Genomic DNA, 22,665 nt, shown 5'->3' on the forward strand with positions numbered 1-22,665 from the left:
AAGCCCAGGCTTCTTCAGCTGAGCAATGTGGTTTAGTTTGCAATTGCAATTAGATGAAAAGAAAAACAAAGACAACTGGAAATTTTGGTAAAAACATGAGCCATTGAGAGAGAACAGCTCCAAAATGAGAGAAAGGCAATTATTTTTACATACTTGCAATTTGGAAAATAACACACAGGATGAAAATCTATTTGTTGTTGCAAGTAGAAAAGCACATTTGGTAGAGAATAAATGGATATAGAAGGTGTTTACTTTGAACAAGAAATTTGGGAAATAGCTAACCACACAGATAAAGTGCAGGATAGCCAGTTTCACTTCATATGAACTAGCTTAATAACTTGATAGCATCTAATTAAACCCTGTGCCCTGACTACAAAATTCTCTCCCAAGAGGAGTAAGTCAGTAGGGTGTTCCCATAAATAGATACAAATGAAGAAGTTTGTAAAAGGCAGCCTTTTTCTTTGCAGAAATTATGCTCTGTGTGTATGTTCTAGCATTTGATCTGTGCAAAGCTCTTTACTCACTTTTCAGCAGTAGGCGTGGAAGAAGTATTTGGGAATATTCTACTTCTAAAATCCTGTTTGAAATAAACACGCAAAAAGTCTGTACACCATATCTGATACAATGTCAAAAAGGAACAGCTCAGATCTTAACAGTGAACCTAGGATGATGCCTAGAAACCAAAAATAGATTTCTCAGTAATACAGTGTTTTCTCTTTTAATTACAAAAATATTTTCTGATTGATGGATAAATATTTGTCAGGATTAGCAGAAATGTGTTGGTTTTAGAGTGGCAATAGTGAGTATTCTGGAAATTAATGGAAAATGACACAGAGAATGACAATGCACAGACATGATGCTAGAAATAAGAAAATAGTGGAGCTGTAGAGAAATCTGAGAGTTCAGAGAAGAAATATCGGGGTGAAAATTGGAAAAGAAAAGCTGTCTGGGCACAGGAACAACAAAGCTTTAATGGCAATCATGAAAGACTTGTGAGGAGACTGATCTCGAGATGAGAATCTGAAAAGGTTTGTGTAGGAATGACTTTGTCCAGGCAAGGAGTAGTCCAGTAGTGAAGCAATGATCAGACTGTGAAGGGACAAAAGAAGATTGCCTGGCCAATGCAAAACACACAGTTAGACATGGCTTGTGCAGGGCAGATCAATAGCCAGACACAGGGGAGATAAGACTGAGGAAAGAATGGTTGGTAAGACAGTCATTAAAGGAGCAGCAGAAACACCATCTGAAAGATCACAGTCTTAAAGGAGATACCACCCTAATAGTTTTAATGCAGAAATAAAAAAATATTGCTATCACATGAAATCTGTGGTTCTAGGCTGCCACAGTACAGGGAGGGGGCGGGGGGGGGAGAAGAAGGAAAAAAAGTGGTTAAGTTTGTATAATTCGTCTTTATTGCCTAAGGTTTACTTTCAATTCCATGCTGAATGTACCTGAGAACACAGCAAGGAAACATGCTAATAAATTAGCTCATTATATGCAAGGTAACCAGTAAAAGGGTGAACGTGGCAACCAGTAAGAGGTGGTGGCATCTCTTTACGCAGAGCGGCTGCAGTTGCTGTGACTGAGAGGTGGCTGGCTGAAGGGCAAGGTTGACTCCTGCTCCCACTGCTAGAATGTGCCATCTCCTCCCTTGCTCAAGTACTGCACAGTGGTTGCAGGGCTTGGTTCACCTGCGCTTTACCTCTCCTCCTCACGCTGCAAAGATGTGCAGGCCTCCTTGAGTCCTAGGAGATCCTACTCTGACAGCATCTACTGTGTCTCATGGGGGCCTGTTTTCCCAGTAGGCAGTAATTCAGGCATGAACTGAAGACAAAGACTTAACTTCAGCTGAAGGAAAGATGAGTTTAGACCTAAAAATACAATGAAATGAGTCTCTTGAGAATGAGTTGTTAACTCACTTCAGGCTGGCATAGCAATTGCAGTCACCCTTGTGCAATTCCTGTACCACACATTTGGTAGTTCATGACATTTGCACTTTGGGGCAGCTTTCTTTTAAAGCCTACAGCTTATGTTTCTCAAGTGTGTAAAAGCCTACATAACCTGGCAATGTCTGTATGTCTTGCTTGGAAAATTGGGAACAATTAGGAAGTCTCTCAAAGGTGGTGTTTTTGGCATTGGAACATTTTCAAGTATAAAAATTTGGCTTTGATTATTCAGTTTAATTTAGCTTTGATTACTCGTTTTAATTTGGCTTTTATGTTTTTGACTTGCTGGTTTTCTTGCTTGGATAGTTTAATGGTGGCTAGCACTTAGACAAAATGGGGTATCAGGGAAGAGAAAGAGCTTTCTCAAGAAAAAAGCATTTTGTATTTTCTCCTAAAAATTGCTGAACTGTTACCTATCATATGGAGTACACTCTATCCGTATTTTAATTTGAAATTTCTGAGCTTTACTGCTTGAATCATCTATTTCTCTTTTAAATGCACTTCATATAGATGGAAAGGAGTGTGCCTGCTCACGATCTGGATGGACTGCAGTCCCGGCACCCCCTCTCAGCTTGCTGCAGTATAGCTACTTGCCTTTCTGGGATCAGGGGGTTATGACAAACCTGGAATTTTCCATTCTGCACCGTGACTGCAGAGAAACTCATTGTCAAACGATCAATATTTCCTTTTAAGCCTTGGAAACTCTGCAGAGGTTCAGCCTTCAGGAAATTATTTTTTTCCCACAAAAAGAATCCTTCATTATGAACTGAGAATTAAAAAGCTGAAGTCTAATATACTCCATGGTTTTCTTTCAACTCAGACTGTACATACAACAAGGTTGTAACAACAAGGGTGGACAAGGGAAAACCAAAGGATGTCATCTATCTGGATTTTTGTAAAGCCTTTGACACAGTCCCCCACAACATCCTTCTCTCTAAATTGGAGAGCCATGGATTTGATGGGTGGACCCTTTGGTGGATAAGGAATTGGTTGGATGGTGGCAGCCAAAGGGTAGTGGTCAACGGCTCAATGTCCGGATGGAGACCAGTGACGAGTGGAGTCCCTCAGGGGTCCGTACTGGGACCGGTGCTGTTCAATGTATTTATCAATGACATGGACAGCGACATCGAGTGTACCCTGAGCAAGTTTGCAGATGACACCAAGCTGAGTGGGGTGCGGTGGATACAGCAGAAGGACGGGATGCCATCCAGAGGGACCTGGACAATCTGGAGAGGTGGGCCTGTGTGAACCTCATGAGGTTCAACAAGGCCAAGTGCAAGGTCCTGCACCTGGGTCAGGGTAATCCCCGGTATCAATACAGGCTGGGGCATGAAAGGATCGAGAGCAGCCCTGCTGAGAGGGACTTGGGGGTACTGATAGACGAAAGGCTGGACATGAGCTGGCAATGTGCGCTGGAAGCCCAGAGGGTCAACCGTGTCCTGGGCTGCATCAAGAGAAGCGTGGCCAGCAGGTCGAGAGAGGTGATTCTGCCCCTCTACTCTGCTCTGGTGAGACCTCACCTGGAGTACTGCGTTCAGCTCTGGAGCCCTCAGCACAAGAAGGACATGGAACTGTTGGAGCGGGTCCAAAGGAGGGCTACAAAAATGATCCGAGGGCTAGAGCACCTCTCCTATGAGGACAGGCTGAGAGAGTTGGGCTTGTTCAGCCTGGAGAAGAGAAGGCTGCGGGGAGACCCGATTGCAGCCTTTCAGTACGTAAAGGGAGCCTATAGCAAAGATGGGGGCAATCTTTTTAGTAGAGACAACAGTGACAGGATGAGGGGTAATGGTTTTAAACTAAAACAGAGTAGGTTTAGGCTGGATATAAGGAAGAAATTCTTTACAATGAGGGTTGTGAAACACTGGAACGGGTTGCCCAGAGAGGTAGCGGAGGCCCCATCCCTGGAAACATTCAAGACCGGGTTGGACAGGTCTCTGAGCTACCTGATCTAGTTAGCGATGTCCCTGCTCGCTGCAGGGGGGGTTGGACTAGATGACCTCTAGGGGTCCCTTCCGACCCAAAACTTTCTATGATTCTATGATTCTATACAAAGCCAGCAATTTTCAGGACGACTTCTCCAAGATATAGCATCTGAGTGAGAAAGAAAAGTGAAGTAACAAGGGCTGCATATTAGATATGTCTAATAAAAGAGGAGAGCAGCAGCTGAGGAGAATGTACATTACAAATTTTAGTACACCAGTTTAAAGAAAAACCTAAGAGAGCAAATGGAGATCAGTTGTGCCACGAACAGAAACATAAGTTGATCTCTCGTATCAGTTTGTATTGCAATACTTTTATACTTGGCCAATGTCCGCTGGTGAAGGTCAGTGTAGCTGCATTATACTATTTACAGCAGCAGGGAGCTGATCATCTCCTGCAAGTGGGTTTGTCCGTGATTAGCAGTAGTGAGGAAAATCAGGATCCCAGGAAGACGCTTGGTCCAGGAGCAAAAAATTGCTGGTTTCAGTGTCTGAACTCTGCCTGAAGCTGAAGACTTGTTTAAAAAAAAAAAAACACTCAGGAAGGAGAGAGAACAAGATAAACATTTACTGTGGGAAAACCAGAGGAGACTATGTGAACAGGTAACTTTTTTACAAAGGACTGATACATGTAAAATGAGAATCGTGCTTAATAATAGTAATAATAATATAACATATTCAGATAAGAAAAAAATATTTTGAAATCTGTGAAATTAGAGATGTAACGTGCACAAACAAACACGCAGTCATCCTAGCAGCATTTCATTGCTGTCCTTCTGCCAACTTTACGTTTTTTCTCCTCTGTAATATGTGTCCTTATGGTATAACCTTATGTGCCATCTTCCAGCATCTTTACCAGCTGTCGCTCAAGCTGTATGCGGGAAAGGATTTGCTGAGCTAAAAAGGCCCCTATATAAGGAATAAGAGAAGACTTCCTGGAGTTACTTGAAGTTAGTTTGGGGTTAAGCCACTGAAGGTGAAGGGCTCTGGAGCAGAGGCTCGCGCCGAGGAACCCTTTCTACAGTGGCAAAACAACAGCAGTGAGGCGGCAACAGCGCCGAGAGAGGAGACCCCAGCCCCCACCCTCCACCCCCCCACACACCCCCCCCCGCCCGGAGCGGAAAGCGAGAGGTGCCAACGAGCGGCAGCTCTGACTCAGCGGGGGCGGGGAGTCGAGTGTGACAGCGGCCAAACCCCCTCACGGATACGGGCAGCCCCCAAGGAGTGCGGGCGAACAGAGCCGGCGCAGCAGCCCGGGAGCGGCGCAGCAGTTTGCGCGGCAGTTCGCGCAGGCAGGGCGAGCGGGGAAGGCGACAGGCAGGGTGCAGTCCCCCCTCCTGGCTACTCAAGTAGGGGGCATCGCCCATCCAGGAGATATTCTATGGTTACTACCCGTGGGAAAGCTGTTGCTAGAAGGAGTGTGGGGACCCAGACGGAGGCCCCGCGCAAGAACGCAGGTGTCCAGGTCTCTGGCTGCAGGGAGTGCCTGAGACTGGCGCTCCTACCAGAAGACAGCAGAGACAACGGCTGTGTTCGGTGTGAGCAGGTGAATGATCTGCTCAGCCTGGTGGCAGAGCTGAAAGAGGAAGTGGAGACGCTGAGGACCATCCGGGAGTGTGAGAGTGAGACCGACTGGTGGAGCCGCTCCCTGCCCTCCGTGAGGCAGAGGCAGCAGGAGGCGGCTCCACAGAAAGCAGAGAACCCCCTACCCTCTTGCCACCGAGCAGAAAGAGGGGACCTACGAGATGGGGGGGAATGGAAACGGGTCCCTGCTCGGGGTGGTAAGCGAATCCCCTCCCGGCCTCCCTCACCTGCCCAGTTGCCCTGAAGCAACAGATACGGGGCTCTGGAATGTGAGGGACCGGCCACAGAGGATGTGGGGGAAGGTCCATCCAGGGGGTTGCCCAGGACGAGTCAGTCAGCCCCACGTATTGCGACTGCCCCTGTTAAGAAAAAAAGGAGGGTAATTGTCAAAGGCAATTCCCTTCTGAGGGGAACAGAGGGCCCGATCTGCCGACCAGACCCATCCCACAGGGAAGTCTGCTCCCTCCCTGGGGCCCGGGTTAGGGATGTTGCGAAGAAACTCCCTGGTCTGGTGCGGCCTTCTGATTATTACCCCCTCTTGGTAATGCAGGTTGGCGGGGACAAGATAGCAGAGAGAAGTCCCAAGGCCATCAAAAGGGACTTCAGGGCACTGGGGCGACTGGTTGAGGGATCAGGAGCACAGGTGGTGTTTTCCTCCATCCCATCAGTGGCAGGGAACAGCACTGAAAGGGGCAGGAAAACTCACCTGGTTAACAGGTGGCTCAGGGACTGGTGCCATCGGTCAAATTTTGGCTTCTTTGATCATGGGGAGGTGTACACAGCACCGGGCCTGCTGGCGACAGACGGAGTCCAGCTATCTCAAAGAGGAAAAAGGATTCTTGGCCACGAGCTGGCAGGGCTCATTGAGAGGGCTTTAAACTAGGTTGGAAGGGAGAAGGGGACATTGTCCAGCTCACCAGGGATGAGCCCAGGCTTGGCGTGCCAGGGTCGGGGGTGAGATCGACAGCCCAGCTCAAGTGTGTCTATACCAATGCATGTAGCATGGGCAATAAACAGGAGGAGCTGGAAGCCATTATACAGCAGGACGGCTATGACTTGGTTGCCATCACAGAAACGTGGTGGGACAACTCGCATGACTGGCATGCTGTCATGGATGGCTACAGACTCTTTAGGAAAGACAGGCCAACAAGGAGAGGTGGTGGAGTTGCTCTATATGTGAGGGAGCAACTGGAATGCATTGAGCTTTGCCTGGGGGCAGATGAAGAAGGAGTTGAGAGCTTATGGGTTAGAATTAAGGGACAGGCTCATACAGGTGACATTACGGTGGGTGTGTACTACAGGCCACCTGACCAGGAGGAGGAAGTTGATGAGGCCTTCTACAAGCAGCTGCAAGTAGCCTCACAGTCACAGGCCCTGGTTCTGGTGGGGGACTTCAACCACCCTGACATCAGCTGGGAAGACCACACAGCTAGGCAGGCGCAATCCAGGAGGTTCCTGCACAGCATCAATGATAACTTTCTGATGCAAGTGGTGGAGGAACCAACAAGGAAAGGTGTTCTGCTGGACCTTGTACTAACAAACAAGGAGGGGCTGGTGGAGGATGTGAAGCTTGGAGGTAGACTTGGTTGCAGTGACTATGAAATGGTGGAGTTCAGGATCCTGCAAGGAGGAAGCAGGGCGATAAGTATGATCAAAACCTTGGACCTCAGGAGGGCTAACTTTGTCCTCTCCAAGGAGCTACTTGGAGGAATCCCGTGGGCCAGGGCTTTTGAAGGCAGGGGGGTCCAAGAGTGCTGGCCGCTGTTTAAACGTCACTCCCTTCATGCTCAGGAGCGGTGCATCCCCCTGAGCAAGAAATCTAGCAAAGGAGGCAGGAGACCTGCATGGTTGAACAAGGAACTTCTAGCAGAGCTCAGGTGGAAGAGAAAGGTCCATGGAATGTGAAAAGAGGGACAGGCCACTTGGGAAGAATACAGGAATGTGGTCAGAGCATGCAGGGATGCAACGAGGAAGGCCAAGGCCCACCCGGAATTGCATCTGGCAAGGGATGTCAAAAACAACAAGAAGGGCTTCTTCAAGTACATCAATAGCAAATGGAAGGCTAGGGACAATGTGGGGCAGCTGCTGAATGAGGAGGGTGTCCTGGTGACGGAGGATGCAGAGAAGGCAGCTACTGAATGCCTTCTTTGCTTCAGTCTTCAGTGCCAAGGCAGGCCCTCAGGAATCCCAGGCCCCGGAGGTAAGAGAAGCAGCCTACAGAGCAGATGACTTTCCCTTGGTTGAGGAGGACTGTGTGAGGGATCACTTAAGCAATCTGGATGCCCACATATCCATGGGCCCCGATGGAATGCACCCACGAGTGCTGAGGGAGCAGGCGGATGTCATTGCTGAGCCACTCTCCATCATCTTTGAGAGGTCCTGGAGGACAGGAGAGGTGCCTGAGGACTGGAGGAAAGCCACTGTCACTCCAATCTTCAAAAAGGGCAAGAAGGAGGACCCAGGGAACTACAGGCTGGTCAGCCTCACCTCCGTCCTGGGAAAGGTGATGGAGCAGCTCATTCTGGAGGTCATCATCAAGCACGTGGAGGAAAAGAATGTTATCAGGAGTAGTCAGCATGGATTCACCAAGGGGAAATCATGCCTGACCAATCTGATAGCTTTCTACGATGGCATGACTGGCTGGGTAGATGAGGAGAGCCGTGGATGTTGTCTACCGGGACTTCAGCAAGGCTTTTGACACTGTCTCCCATAACATCCTCCCAGGGAAGCTCAGGAAGTGTGGGCTGGATGAGTGGTCAGTGAGATGGACTGAGAACTGGCTGAATGGCAGAACTCAGAGGACTGTCATCAGTAGCGCTGAGTCTGGTTGGAGGCCTGTAATGAGTGGTGTCCCCAGGGGTCAGTATTTGGCCCAGCCTTGTTTAACTTCTTCATCAATGACCTGGATGAAGAGTTAGAATGTACCCTCAGCAAGTTTGCTGATGACACAAGACTAGGAGGAGTGGTGGATACACCAGAAGGCTGTGCTGCCATTCAGCGAGACCTGGACAGGCTGGAGAGCTGGGCACAGAGGAACCTGATGAAATTCAACAAGGGCAAGTGCAGGGTCCTGCACCTGGGGAGGAACAACCCCATGCACCACTACAGGCTCGGGGCGGACCTGCTGTAGAGCAGCTCTGTGGAGAGGGACCTGGGTGTCCTGGTGGATGACAAGTTGACCATGAGCCAGCAGTGTGCCCTGGCTGCCAAGAAAGCTAATGGGATCCTGGGATGCATTAGGAGCAGTGTGGCCTGTAAGTCGAGGGAGGTTCTCCTTCCCCTCTACACTGCTCTAGTGAGGCCCCATCTGGAGAACTGCATCCAGTTCTGGGCTCCCCAGTTCAAGAAAGATGAGGAGCTACTGGAGAGAGTCCAGTGGAGGGCTATGAGGATGATGAGGGGACTGGGGCATCTCTCCTACGAGGAAAGGCTGAGGGAGCTGGGCTTGTTCAGCCTGAAGAAGAGAAGGCTGAGAGAAGACCTTAGAAATGCTTATAAATGTCTTAAGGGTGGGTGTCAGGAGGATGGGGGCAGACTCCTTTCAGTGGTGCCCAGTGACAGGACAAGGGGCATCGGGCACAAACTGAAGCATAGGAAGTTCCGTCTGGACATGAGGAAGAACTTCTTCACTCTGAGGGTGATGGGGCACTGGAACAGGCTGCCCAGGGAGGTTGTGGAGTCTCCTTCTCTGGAGATATTCAAGATCCGCCTGGACAAGCTCCTGTGCAGCCTGCTGTAGGTGACCCTGCTTCGGCAGGAGGGTTGGACTAGATGACCCACAGAGGTCCCTTCCAACCCTGAACATTCTGTGATTCTGTAATTGAAGTTTTCTGTCATTTACCATTTCTTAATCAAATGTGAACTGCAGGTGGTCTTACCTGTCTTCTCTTTCCACTTTGGTGACATCTCCAAACACAAAGCAGTCTCTCTGTCACAACTTTTGGTAACTTGTCACCAGCTAATGTGATAACAGCTCCCCCTGCCTTGCTGAGAGGGAAACAGAACTATATTTTTGGAATAATTACCTTATCACATAAGCAGTGAAGCAGGGAAATGTACTTCTGTTATGGTTATGAGCTGCAGTTTCCATTATTTGCTAGAGGAACAAAAACATCGATGAATTATCTTTATAGCCATGAAAGAAATAAGAAATAGTACAGGCAATAAATTATACACTGCAATATGTGCAGTCAAGCTTAGCAACAACATGAAGGATCTTCTTTCTTTTAGAAAGTCTGTTTCCTGCATTAGCATGAATTTCTCAGTATGTATTCTCCACTAAAATCACTGGGGCCTAACTGTGGGGTTTTCTAAGTTGACAAAGCTTCATTGACATATACTGCACCATGCTGCTTAGACCCTGATGATCTGTGACACAGAAAATCCTAGCTGATATAATTGCCCAAGCCAAATATAGTTCACATGTAACAGGTGGCGGGAAAAACTTTACCCTTCCAAGACTAAAAATTGTGACTCGATGAGTGACGGTTGGACTTGATGATCTTAAAGATCTTTTCCAACCTATGATTCTATGATTTGTTGGAAACCCTCTGAGGACCTTGAAAAGCTCCCAATGTCTCTGTACTGTCATTAATATCAGCCCAGGTGATCCACAGGGAATGTAAAGCCAAACCATAGCAGAGTCAGGTTCATACTTACCTAGTGTCAGTGAATCATTTCAGTTACCTTTATGAGATCTGATTCCTACGGCATGATTTTCGAAAGAGCCCAAGACAGTTACACTGCCATTTCCTACTGCATTTCTAAGGGTTACTGAGCACATGCACTAGAAACTTAATTTCAATAAACCTTTACTGCTTATACATCAAAGGTATTTTATGGGCAAACTCTGCGTGCTGGCCATTGTTGCTAGCACCTATTTTTAAATGCAATGTTGAAGTAATACAATTATCAAAAAATAAATAACAGGATAAACTGTTTCAGACATTTTTGTTGGTTTCATTTGTCTTTTTGCTGTTGACTTGGAGTTGGTATTTTTGCTAATGGGTTTTCTAAAATGAACACTAGCATAACAATTAAAAATTTTCAGCCAAAACCTGGGATAAATTAACTTCTACCAACACTGATAATACAGGCAGCATGCTGTTTGATGGATGCTGTTAAAGCAGATTGTGGCATAAATTTCATCAAGAAATTGTTGAGACAAAATGAAACCTCTCCTTTGTCACAATAGAAGGATGGATCAAGTGTTTAAATGCCATGCTGACTGATGCCTTAGCAGTGAAACTGATGGCCTTCTGTTGGGCTGTTTATGCTACTCAGCTGCCTTCTGGCATCTAGGGGACTGGTTTTAGCATTTAGAAGGTGTTCATTCACCATATGCAAGAGAATGAAGTTTCACCAACATAAACTAGAAGTTACTGGGAAGAGAATGAAGTTCTCTGTTTCAGACTTGGATATTTTTTTCTGTTATTCTGTGCAGGATCAGCTTTTGGGTTCATCTCTCTGTTCTGTGCAATCTGTTTTTTTCTCTGAACATATGTAAGGGTGAAAAAGAGATGATGCCTTCTCTGATAAGATCAGCCAGGCAAATAAGGTTCTCTGTGTACTTGGAAGGGTGTCCTGGGTTTGTCACATACAGAAAATGCTTCACATCTTGGAAGACATAATGGGATCCTGCAAACAATCTTCCCCTGCTCCCAACAGTAACTGTTTTTGCAGGTACGTGTTGCAGTGGTGCTTGTGTACTGAAGTCTAAGTAAGATAACTGTACAGTTCCTCTTGTTTTCCTTATAGCTACTTAATATGAGTACTGCTAACAGGAGGGAGGAGCCATGGTGCTATGTAAAGGAGATGTCAGTGTCTTCTTGCCTCACAAAAGATAAAAATGTTTTGTAATCATAGATGTGATCACAGCCTTCTAGTTTTCCAGTCAATTAGAAAGATGGAATGGCAAAAAGAATTTGAAGACTCTTTCTTCTCTGGATTATTTCTTATGGCCAGAGGGGATAGAAAGAGCCTTTTCTGCAAGGGAGACTGCAGTTTGTGAAGGAGGTGTGGTTGCCTTAAGGAGAGATGATTTGTGTCACAAACAGAGCTGTGTTTGCAGCTGAAAAATGGATTTCTCACACTGAAAGATGTTATGCTAACTGCTTTGCTAAAGCCCATTATGAGAGATCAGGACCCTGAATGCTTGGCAAGTTCAAGGGCTTGGTGCTTAGCACCATCTATACAGCTGGAGCTGGCATTGCTCCACTGATGTTGGCCTCTTCAGGGGGATGCACTGATTTATACTGGCTATAAAATACCCTTGAAGAGCAATTCCTTTGGAATCAGAAAGATGCTAATGTATGATACTTGTATTTGCCTGAGATTATTTTCAGATAAATGAATGCTGCAAGAAGTTTCCAGATTTATTCTGTATTGGAACCACCTGAAAGGGATAAGCTTCAAGTTAAATTCATGCCTGGTGTGCAAGCAAAGGGCGATGGTGCTTTGCAAGCTAAAGACCACACGTTGTCCACAGTGTTTATTTTTCTCTGTAATCAATGTACTTAATCAGCTGCACACTGAGAAAGTGCAAGGTGGCTAATCACTTTAATCATTAAGCAGTGGTATTAATTTTCACTTAAGGCATCATCCGTGGAAAGTAAATTAAGATCGTTGAAATGAGAAATGCACAGGGGTGGAAGAGAGGAGATAAGGTCACTTCTGCATCAGTTCTGGCTGGTGCTTTTGAAATTGGCTTGTGCCTCTCTACAGGGTTTCTCCAAGTAATATTTTTGGAAATACTTTCTTCTTTTATTTGGACAAGAAAAGTAGAGGAAAGATTTTAGTCCTCACTGTTTGCCATGGAGGAACCTGGCAGTACTTTTGTCTGGATTTTTATTACCTCCCTTTCTGCATACCAGTTAGCTTTTGAAACTGACCAGAAATCTTCCATTAGAACAATATATTTGCTAGTAAAGATCAGTGTTTTATAAAATCAAAGTGTCCATGGGAAAACAAAAGTGAAATATTTTTATTTTGGAGCAGTTCAGCCTCATTTTAAATGTTAAAATCTAGAACATGCTGAGTTAAAGCAGCAGCAACAAAATCCTACTCTGGTGAATGGTCCACTTGAGTGAACAGGGTCAGATACACAGTCCCCTGGAGGCAGTGCACAGCATGTAATTTTAAAACCAAGTTCAACAAAATGAAATAAAGAGCTGTTGTTTCCCCAAAGTGAAAATACCACATTTGGGGTTGGAAAAGGCAAAAACATTTTTGAAGATTTTTCCATTTGGAACCTTTCTTCGTTTTCTGTTTTTCAAAGAATAGTTATATTACTGCTCATACTGTTTAAGACACTAACTACTGTTGAAATCCCTGAATATCCATCAGCATTAAAATAGAACTTAATTAAAATTCATGCTGTAGTTACATTTTGGCTACCAAGGTATCACCAGGGAACGCTGAATTAGATGGTGTGTGTGTGGACCACAAGTTCCTCACAAGGCTTTGTCAAAATTTGACAGGTGTTAGGGAGAGACTTTCAGGCCCAGTGATGATTTTGGCAAGGAGAGTCTCAAATCCACTGTTAACTAGGGGATATGCAACTGGTTTTAAAAAGAGAGTTTTGGCTAAGCCGTTTGCATAAGCCAAACTTGCAGAAGAGGAGAGCAGGGAAGCACGAGGATTCTGCTTTCTTCTGCGAAACTGTAATAGCCTAAATACAGTAGATGAAGATGCAGATGATCTCCAATACTGTAAACATCTCTCCTTCACTCTGCCTGTAAATTTTTTTGGTTCATTTGAAATTAATTAGATTTTTTTTTTGTTTTTGTCCTGGTACTTCATGTGGTTGTTTGCTGTGCATTTTTTGGTTTTAGTTGTATGCATTTGTGTTCTCCATATTAATATATTACTTCTCAGTAGCTATGCAGGTGGCTAAAATATTTTTAAACACCTGTCCTATCTCAGAGTGCCTTGATTTAAATATAATGTTCTTCATTTCTGTTGCATTCCCAACAGAAGTGGTAAGCATAATGAACATCTCTTACAGGGAAACAGAATAGCGGTGCACAATGTCTGCTAAAATGCTGGCTTCATTGAAGTCACTGGTAGATTTTCCATTAAGTTCAGTGCAATCAGAAATTTGGCAGATCATATAAATAACAGGTTTGTAATGTTTGTTCTACTGTGTATTCCTTTTTTTTCAATCATCATAGCAAGAGGCACAGGCTTCCTAGCTTCAGTTGAGCAAATAATGATACTAAGAACTGTGGAAACATGACTGCCCGGGATAATGTGTTTTACTGTAAAACGGGAGCTTGTATTTGGTGAAATTTCGACCACTTCCAGTGCTGTATAGCTGTTGTTTGGTGAAAGTTGAAGGGATATGGTATTGTATACCCGAGTCATGCATTATCTTTGCTGTCCCTACTCATAGGCTTTGATGTAGACTGGGGATCATTGGAAATGTTCTGCAGGCAGGTTGTGGTCTGGATTTTATTAAGGGAGGTGAATCTCTCTTTGACTATGTAAAAAGGGGAGCACAAAGGCTGTGCTATGTCCAAGGACTTCATAATTTTAATGCTAGCACATGTTTGTTAGGATTACTTCTTGTCAAAAACCAAATAACTTTAATTCAATGGCACTTAATTGCAGAATTAGTCAACAGTCATACCATGTCTGACTGATTTAACTGTGAATCTTTTTCAGTCAAATAATGATGTCTTGTCCCTTATCCACCACGTGCCACTTAAGAGACCTTTATGCTGAGTGTGATCTGAATCCTGCTTGCTATGTTTTGTGGGAGAGCCCGTGGCAGATTTTGGTAGACTCTGGATCGGGCTCATTGAGAGGCGCAAGAGAGCTTAGCTCCCCTTCTATTCCAGCTCATCCCTCAAGGAGGCTGCAAGTGCTGGGGAGCCATCAAAACACTGCAAACACAACATTTACTGCAGCTCAGCACCCAACGTGTATTTGATGTACTGACAAACTTGTCAGTTATTTCTTACAGGAATATAACTAAGAATAATGGATCTGAACCTCATTTCTCTGCTGCCAGCTATTACTCTCTCAACTTTGGTAGGTCACGATAATACATAACCAAATTATCTGAAGGGGGGGAAAAATTCATGTATTGGAAAGGGAATGTGGGCCAGGTTTTTTAGTAAAATGGAACATTAAATCTAGATGAAGTGTGCGTTCACATTATTTTTCAGTAAAAGTCGTACTCTTTGTACTTGCTATTATGATAAAATAATTCAATGGCTCTTATATCTGTGGCCACTCAGGTGCCAGTTTTTTTTCTTTTTTCCCCCCTGAATTAAAGAAATCAAAGAATTCACTCAGTAGTCTGAAGCTTTAAAGCTTTAAGTTTGTTACTTGCCCTGAAAATATTTAACAGTAACAACTTGCTCATTATATTTTAATTTTATTAATTTAATTGTCTTAGCAATGTGCCCCCCTAAGAACATACAGTACCCCTGTAGTATGTTGCAGGTATAGCTTAAAGATTCTTGTGCACCTCCTCTGAAAATCAAGGTGTATTTTGCTGAGCAGAAATAGGTTTTATTTTTTTGTAGGTTAACTAGCTTTTGCCTTCAGAGCTCTGGCTCTAAGTAATTGACAACTGGTGATGTGCTTCAGGTTTCTTCCACATCAAAAACTTGTGGACCAGGCTAAGAATGCAAACAGGTGAATTGTGAACCAGCCTCTTTATTACAAGCAAAACTTCATTTGGCTGCTTGCTTTTCAATACAGTCTCATGTCTGCCTCAATTTCTTACGCTTTTTCCTATGTTAGATGAAGATGCAGGGGAGAGGAAATAGAGGGTATTACAATAAGTTAGTTTTATTTATAGAATTTTGTTAGGAAAAAAAAAATTATCCACTTCTTAAAAAATATGTCCAATCTAAATTTTTTCTGAGTCTCTATGATTCTTCTTTTTGGTCCTGTTTGACTGTATAGCTCTGAGCCAAGCATTAGCAAATAGCCGCAGAGAGTTAGATGGTATTTAGCTGGATGCATCTGGACTTTTGTTTGGTTTACTATACTGGGAAAATATTCAGCTGTCTTGGTACCTAAGAATGGTATTAATAATTTTGTCTCTTCTTTGAAGGTCAAAAATTTTTTTCCTTAGATCTAAGTAGATCTGTATGGTATACACAGAATCACAGAATCATAGGGGATGGAAGGGACCTCTGGGGATCATCTGATCCAACCCCCCTGACGAATCAGGGTCACCTACAGCAGGCTGCACAGGACCTCGTCCAGGCGGGTTTTGAATACTTTCAGAGAAGGAGGCTCGACAACCTCTCTGGGCAACCTGTTCAAGTGCTGTCATCCTCAGAGTGAAAAAGTTCTTCCTCATGTTCAGAAGGAACTTTCTATGCTTCAGTTTGTGCCCGTTCCCCTTTGTCCTGTCACTGGGCACCACTGAAAGGAGTCTGGCCACATCCTCTTGACACCCACCCTTAAGATATTTATAGGCATTTAGAAGGTCCCCTCTCAGCCTTCTCTTCTTCACGCTTATCAAGCCCAGCTCCCTCAGCCATTCCTCATAGGAGAGATGCCCCAGTCCCCTCCTCATCCTCGTAGCCCTCCACTGGACTCTCTCCAGTAGCTCCTCATCTTTCTTGAAGTGGGGAGCCCAGAACTGGACACAGTACTCCAGATGAGGCCTCACCAGGGCAGAGTAGAGGGGAAGGAGAACCTCCCTCGACCTGCTGGCCACACTCTTCTTAATGCACCCCAGGATCCCATTGGCCTTCTTGGTAACCAGGGCACACTGTTGGCTCACGGTCACCTTGTCATCCCCCAGGACACCCAGGTCCCTCTCCACAGAGCTGCTCCACAGCAGGTCTGCCCCAAGCCTGTGCTTGTACATGGGGTTGTTCCTCCCCAGGTGCAGGACCCTGCACTTTCCCTTGTTGAATTTCATCAGGTTCCTTGTCCCCATGTGAAATAGTTTGTTTAGCTGCAGCCTTTCTTTTTGATGATGCTCATATGCTGAAGAGCACCAGCCACCTGTGTAACTCATGTTGGTTTTCTGATGTTGTCTGCAGGGAAGATAGGAAAGAAACTAGTGGGGAAAAAGTAAAATGAGAGGTATAACTTCTAGTAACTGGATTATTGTAATTGTTACCACTTGTTACCTCAAATATTTCTACTGTTAGAATTTAAGCAGTAGTCACCTGTTCTTTGTAGTCAGTTTATCCTGTTTTTGCTATAATTCCACTAGTTTTTCTTTTGACCTAATCCCGAGTGCTTGATGAGTGTTAAGGAAATTGAAATCCGAGTTTTTTCAGTGATGACTAGAAAATTAAATCACTGTTAAGAGTGTGCTCTGTTATTTGCTCATTCTGTGGCCAGGCAGGGCTTTTAATGCATACCTGAAACTGGACTGCCAGGAGGGCTTATGGACATCTCATTTTATGTAGAACCTAGCACACTTCTTTGCTTCATCCATTTCAAATCGTGCTCTGATGTATTACTCTGTGACTGTTTTGAAAAGGAGGATGGCAGGAAAGTGTGCTACTGTCTTATTCATTATTCAAGATCTGTCTGGTGTTGTCTGGCTGAGTATTTTTTCATTATTCAAGATCTGTCTGGTGTTGTCTGGCTGAGTATTTTTACTTATATGATGTACCTGTAAGAACTGGGTAAAAGGTTTGTGTTTCTGGAGGGAGATGATGATATTCACCAGCAGGGACTTTGGTCTTTATGGTTAATATTTTGGAACATAGCCCATTACTTTGTGGATATATTCTCCATGTTGACAAGGTCTTGAATGCAGCTCTGAATTTGCTGGATAGTAATATAGGACATGTAAATTAGTTCATGTAGAAGCAGAGCTATTTAAGAAATTGCATGGTTTTTTCATTTCCATTAAAAAAACCCCACAAACCAAAACAAATAGAATAGCATGCTTCTGATGGCAGAGAGGAGAGGGCTTGCTGTGTGACTACTGACTTAGCAACAGTGCCTCTGTTTTTCATTAATGATATTTAAGCCTTACAGCACCCGTCCTAGGCAAAATATCATGTTGCCTCCTGGTGAGCATATTCCATTTTCTTAAGCTTGTGTGTACAAAACTGAATTTCATTTTCCACCACATGGTGTTAGGTGTTATTTTAGTACAGTTTCATTGAGATGTTATATGTTGTAATTTGACCCTAGGGGTTTGCTCAATCTTTACATCAGTAAAGAAATCAAATAAGCAAAAGGTAGCTTTCTGCCTCAGTTCCCTAAGGATTTGCAGTTGCCTGAAGAGGACAAGACCAGATGACACCTGTGTTAAAAATATTTCTCTTCTTTTAATAGATACAAATGTCTGGGCTAAATTCACCAATGCTTTAAATTCATGAATAGAATCATACTGTGACCAGTGGGACGTGTGTCTTTGTCTCCTGGACCAGCATATGAGCATAGGCACATTTCTTGAGTTAGAGGAAATGAGAAGTATACATGAATTATTCTCTAGAGGTTTGTAAAGCCATATAAAAATTTATGGGCTTGCTGCATTATTCAAGGTACATAATTTTATTACAGATCTGAACAACACATGGGACAACTGATTTATTGTTACTGTTATATTTTACAGAATTAATTTTTTACAAAGAAGATTTTATTGCATGTGTTTTAAAAAGTACAGGGCAATTCTTTGGAACATGCCAGTCTAAGCTTATTTTTAAGGAAAGCAGAATTTTATGGACAGGAAGAAGTAATCTATTTGTATCATGGTATGCAAGCTATTACTTAAATGATTGAAAGAATCTCGTCATCTGACTCATTACTTTTGTGTTAGCATATTATTTGGGGAAGAGGTACAGGATGTTAGAAAGCAAAGAGAGATATGCCTTAAAATACAAGACAGTTCCTCTATGTGATAGCAAAACAACCATTTTGTTACATTATAGACATTATTTATGAGTAATTATGTATAGATGGTGACTGCTGATAAACATCAGGTTCAGTTTGGTTTGCTTTGAACACAAGGGATAGGATTCACCTCATTCTAACACTGTTTGCTTAATGACTAAGTCTAGACTCCAATCTGTGATCAGTTCCCAAGGTTGGTAACTTGAATTGCTCTGTGGAGTTGATTGTCTCCACTGATAGTAGGAAAAGACTAGGTAACTACCTTGGTTATTGAAAACCAAAAATAAACACTTCAAGTCTAAGAGAAATAACTGCCAGTAGACTAGTTCGGTATTAAAACTGGAACCTGAATCACCTGAATTTAAAAGCAAAATGTTTTCATTTCACTGTGCTGCTGCAGATCCTAATCTGCACTGGCTCTGGTTGCCACCTCCTGGGTTCCTATTCTTGATTACATCTCCGCATTAGCAGTAAATCCCCTCTTGCTGCCTGCTGGAGAGTCCAGCTGGGGGAGGAGACTGGCAGACCACAGATTTTAATGTTGACTTACCAAAACACAAGATGGAACATTTTGGTTATCCACAAAAGCAGTTCCCTTTCTGGTCCGGTGTTGAAACTGATTTGATTTGTCACTGGTTTCTGCTTCCTTTAAAAAAAAAATAAAATAAAAGTGGAGGCTTAGATATTTGGGGTTTTGATCTTTAAATTAGGAACTTGAAGCAGTCCATTTGTACTTCTTACTGCTGTTTCAATAGGCGTTTTACTGCTTTCATAGCATGAGCGGAATATTCCTTCATGAAGCCGAAACCCACTGTCTTTTCTCAAAGACCATAATGAAGATAAATTGTGCCTTTTCTTTTCAAGAATTCTTCTTGATTTTGCACTTTGTGGATGGTTACTGCTACATTTGTTATCTTTTTCCTTTGAGTGCCATGATCCAAAATCAAGACATAAGAGCTACAGGATGTGGAAGAGTGCTGCACAACTTTGTTTATAGCCTGCCTAAAGCAACCTTTTTCCATAAGCTGACATTTGGTTACATGGAACATACAGCAGAGCTGCAGTCTGCTGTAGGGTGGCTGAATCATTCATGATGGAATCCCTTTGCCTGTTACTGCTCTGGACACGAGTGGTACGTCTGTACAGCTAGAAGGGCTTTTCCATCCATAATTCTCTACACAAGGGAATTCTGGAGTCAGGAGCGATTGATAGCTACCACGAGGTGCTTGCATATCTGATGTTGTCCTGAAAAATCAGCCTCACCAGACCTGCTTTGAGTTTAGGGTCTATCTAAGTAGGACTGCATTTCTTCCAAATAAGAGAAAACCCACTGCTGACCCACGATGACTTTAAATTCTCATCTATACAATATTTTTAGAATGAAAACAGAAGTTCTGACTGAATAAGAAGCTGGCAATGTATTGAACTAACTGCAATAGTACACAGTTGGGCTCCCCAGTTCAAGAAAGATGAGGAGCTACTGGAGAGAGTCCAGCGGAGGGCTATGAGGATGATTAGGGGACTGGAGCATCTCTCCTACGAGGAAAGGCTGAGGGAGCTGGGCTTGATAAGCGTGAAGAAGAGAAGGCTGAGAGGGGACCTTCTAAATGCCTATAAATATCTTAAGGGTGGGTGTCAAGAGGATGTGGCCAGACTCCTTTCAGTGGTGCCCAGTGACAGGACAAAGGGGAACGGGCACAAACTGAAGCATAGAAAGTTCCATCTGAACATGAGGAAGAACTTCTTCACTCTGAGGTTGATGGAGCTCTGGAACAGGTTGCCCAGAGAGGTTGTCGAGCCTCCTTCTCTGAAAGTATTCAAAACCCGCCTGGACGAGGTCCTGTGCAGCCTGCTGTAGGTGACCCTGCTTCGGCCAAGGGATTGGACTAGATGATCCCTAGAGGTCCCTTCCAACCCCTACCATTTTGTGATTCTGTGTGTTAGACCATACCTGCGTGAAAGAAACCATGTGAAATCCCTGGAGCTGAGCTTAGTTATTTGCCATCTGCATAGTTTCCAGGCCATGTCTAGTCTAAGGCAGTAGTGTAAGAAAATTTCTTTGATTTGTAATTGAAATGCATTTCTCTCCACAGGTTGCCAAGCCTACACTCTGTGACAGAGTTGGTTTTATCTTCTAACTGAATTACTCAGAGAGAATCTTCATTTCTATTTTTACTTTACCATAGAATGTTGTTGTCCAGCTTGTCCTGCTAAGAGTAGATACTGCACTCATTAATAAAGAACAGGACTCGATCTTCTGTTGACAAGCTTATTTCTTTTTACTACCATGTATCGAATGAAACCTGGCCCCTTGTACAAATGCTTGTCACAGCTCCCTTGGACTCTGCAGAATCTTAACTTCCTCTGTTACATTAAGGTGGGATGTTTGTGCAACATGGCTTTTGCCAGGTGCAGTGGGTGAGGCCCAAAGTCTTCTAGCTCAGGATTCGCCTCCAGCAGCAGCCAGTAGTGGATGCTTGGGGAAAAGTGTGGTCATCAGGTCAGAGACTGTGTGGTATCTACCTGATCATGGCCTCCCAGCTTCTAGCATTCACCATTTTATGGAGTGTTGGAGAAGGAGGAAGCACAGCATCTAATACCTCTTCCAGATTTATCTTCCATTAAGTTGTCTAAACGCTTTCTGATTTCATTTGGGCTTTTTACCTCTGTATTGCTGGGGGGCAATGAATTTTGTAACTCATTACATGTTCTATGGAAAAGTACTTCTTGTTTTTTGCTGCTTCTAAATCTGCCCGCTGGTAATTTCTATGGATTCCCACTATTTCGTGTATTACGAGAAGCAGTAAACAATAACTCCCTGTCCACCTTCTCTGTGCTATTGATGATTTATAGACCACTGTAAAATTCCTCTTCTTTCCCTGACGGAAAAGTCATATTCTGTTTTCTCTTAGCTCATATAAATCTATGCCATTCAAAGTGTTGTATAAGCATTTGTCATTAAAAGAGGTAAATCAAACATACACCTGGGCAGAGACTTAGAAGCACTGAGAATTTGTGGCTATAGCTGAAATTATTGGAAGGCATCTTCAGGCTGAAAATCAGGGCCTTAGTATAGAGATATGGAGAGATGAATAAGGATACTCACAAAGAGATTCAGCTATTCCTGAGCTGGAGAACAACATCAAACCATGTGATAGGCATTCTGCAGATCTCTGCTCCATTCAAATGCTGTAAAATATTTATTTTCTGTGCTGAATATAAACAACCAGGACTTCTGAAATGATCACCGCAAAAAATTACTGTACTTGAAAGATAGTTAGTTTTACCCTCCAAGGATCAAGGACAATGTTGTCCCCGTTTTCTTCTGGCACAAGAGTTTTTGAGAGTTGGGGGTTTTGAATCCAAAACCCAAAGACTTCGGTGCTACCAGTGGACTGTCTATTCCTGTACCCCAGGAACAGAGAATCTGCTGAAGGGGAATGTTTTTAGGAGCAAAGCTATTCATACACCAATCTCAAATTATCTTCAATAGCATGCTCAGCCAAATCTGAAAAAAGAATACAAGTACATATTAATTAGGAATTAACATAATTCTGTTCCTTGAGTATGGTGTTTATTAAAATAAAAACTCGGTGAACATACACTTGAGAGAAAACTTCTAAATATTTTTAAAAGCTTAATTTTCAATCACCCTTCATTTATTTTTTCATTAAGAGCGGAGAAAGAAGATGGCACTTGACTTCCTGAGACTTTCCATTTGCTTCTCGGATATGGCATCAAAAAGTTGCTGAGTATCCTTAACTCAGCTGATGGGGCAAAATCAGGAACGATTTAGATTTATGTGAAAAGCAGAGACATGGGATGACATTTTCAAAAGCGCCTGAAAGGCACATTTGTGAAGCTGTTCAGACAACTAAAGGACCAAGAAAATATGCAAAGGGATTTTCAGGCATATGTGCTGACCATTAATGCAGTTTTTGCATTTGAATTTTGAGAAATTTACATTCTTGGGTATTGAAATGCTTTTAGAAATCTGCCTGTTGTAGTACCACAAAAGAGTTTTTAAAAAATAATTCTATGAGGGAAGCCCCAATTGTCTTGCCACTTCCACCACTTTTTGGAAAATAGGACTTAACCTTTGTCCTGCCACAGCAAGTAGCGTAACACCTAAATACTCTTGTGTTGTTGAACAGTTCCTCAGTTGTAACCTGAGCTCTCACACCACCTCACAATTAGTCACACCGTTTGGAAATACTAGTGGCCCATGGGAGGCTTTGCGCTCCAGAAAGCATCTTTCTCCAGGCTTGCTGGTATGGGAAACAGCACAGCACAACAGGGACAAGTTTGTTTCCAGATGAGTCTCG

The 22,665-nt window shown here is 43.6% G+C and overlaps 1 protein-coding gene across 2 annotated transcripts in view; it reads left to right on the forward strand.

Annotated features, from left to right (window-relative positions):
• The window catches only part of PCSK2 (proprotein convertase subtilisin/kexin type 2), a 115,508-nt gene that overhangs the window by 51,994 nt on the left and 40,849 nt on the right, over nt 1-22,665 (forward strand). The gene's annotated exons all lie outside the window — the stretch shown is intronic.

Source organism: Opisthocomus hoazin, chromosome 2, assembly GCF_030867145.1.
Source record: "Opisthocomus hoazin isolate bOpiHoa1 chromosome 2, bOpiHoa1.hap1, whole genome shotgun sequence".
In the NCBI taxonomy this organism is placed as follows: domain Eukaryota; kingdom Metazoa; phylum Chordata; class Aves; order Opisthocomiformes; family Opisthocomidae; genus Opisthocomus; species Opisthocomus hoazin.